The 1705-nt window shown below is 36.2% G+C and overlaps 1 long non-coding RNA gene across 1 annotated transcript in view; it reads left to right on the top strand.

Annotated features, from left to right (window-relative positions):
- LOC107196199 overlaps positions 1-573 on the top strand; it is a 32122-nt gene extending 31549 nt beyond the window's left edge. The window contains exon 4 of the long non-coding RNA XR_001517567.2: positions 294-573. This is a non-coding gene — a long non-coding RNA (uncharacterized LOC107196199). The remainder of the gene's footprint in view (positions 1-293) is intronic.
- The last annotated feature ends 1132 nt before the right edge of the window (positions 574-1705 follow it).

Below are 1705 nucleotides of genomic sequence, written 5' to 3'. Positions count from 1 at the left end.
ACCTTCTTGAAACTTTGGTAGGGCAAAGACAGAGGTCAGGGAAGAATAAAGATTAATGAAATAAAATGAATGCTATAAAAAGTACCATAGGGATAATTCTTTGCCACTTCTCCTTACTTCAAAATAGTCAACAGCAGGTACAGCACAGGCACTGCCCCATCTGATGGCGAATATAAACTGTTGTCCTACCTGCTATCTGTTTCAGTATCAGCTCTGTTTTTATCCCTCATCCACCCAAGTGGACACCTTTCCCTGGAACTAATGAGGAAGAAATTTTTTTTTTTTTCTGCTAGATTTGCTGAGAAGACAATGTTGGCAGCTGTCCTCTCACCACTAGAGATCAGCCTATCTGAAAATGGACCCACTATAGAGGAAAGCAGGCAAGACACAAGCATGCAAACCGATCTTTTCACAATATTCAAGCTCCTAGATCCAGCCATATTGAGGTCAGCATGGCCTAGATTTGTCTGTTACATGAGCCATTCAATTTTTTTTGTTTGTTTGTTTGTTTGTTTTTGGCTAAGGAGTTAAGCTGAATTTCTGATATTGAAATAAAGGGTCTTATCAAACTCATATATTCTTCCCCTCTTCAAAGTTCTAATGCCAAAGAAGCAATTATATGCTCCCTGTGGGAAGGGAGAAAGGTTTGTGTTCAAGAAATAAGAATAATACTGAGGAAGGCAAATGAAGCTCATGGGAGATCATTCCAATTTCCTAGTCACCCACTTTTGAAATTATCACCCCTTCTACCCATACTCACAGCCTGCAATTTTAGAAAAGCATGAATAGCAACAGAAGGAGGAATTGGCCACCAGGATGCATGGAGAAATACCAGCGAGCTGAGTACCTTTCTCTCTACTAAAAAGATTTGGTACTAGAAAGCTGCCATGAAGTCTCATATCTCTAAAATTCATCACAACCGTAAAAAGCACCAGCATATTTTCATGAGCTATTAAAACAAAGCCCATTTGGTATCCAGTATCCTTCACATGATCATATTTTTTTCGTAAATTTGTGAAACAACAAAATTTGGTTAACTGCAGTACATCTCCATGTAACTGATTCAGATTTCCACATTCTCTTTCACGTCCTAAAATAATAAGCTACAATTTTTCTAGTCGTACAATTTATAAATGACATAGATTTATTTATATCATAATATGAAAGACATCCTCTTTGTTTCTCCACTTCACCTTTCTCAACTGGTCTTTCATTTTAACAATTTTTGATGAAACCTCTGCAAACATTGACTGGCGTGGGCATAAGAATAATCTAAAGAGAGGACATTAACATTTATTTGGCACCTATCATGTCCATATCCCATTACATGTTTATTTTATTTTATTTTATTTATTTATTTTTTATTTTTTTATGTTTTATTTGCTACTGACCCTAACCTTTAAAACAGGTGTTATTGTCCCCATTTTTCCATGGGAAAGCCTTTACCCAAGTTTAAACAGCTATAAAATAGCAATGGCAGACACTGAAGTTGCTCATCTGTAGCTATTTTCCCTCTTCTTCTTTGCTGGTTGAACACGCTTCTCATTAAAGAAATTTAAAATGCTAAATAAATGTCATCCCAGACTTTACTGCTAGAGCATGAGCATATGACCCATACTAGCCAATGCGGCCCACGGGAAAGTCTGCGGAGGATTTTTAGGTTCTTCCTGAAAAATAAAAATAAATAAAAAATAGAATAAAATAT

The sequence above is a fragment of the Pteropus alecto genome, unplaced genomic scaffold, assembly GCF_000325575.1.
Source record: "Pteropus alecto unplaced genomic scaffold, ASM32557v1 scaffold5, whole genome shotgun sequence".
NCBI classification, from domain to species: Eukaryota; Metazoa; Chordata; class Mammalia; order Chiroptera; family Pteropodidae; genus Pteropus; species Pteropus alecto.
This window is presented reverse-complemented; position numbering and strand designations above follow the sequence as displayed.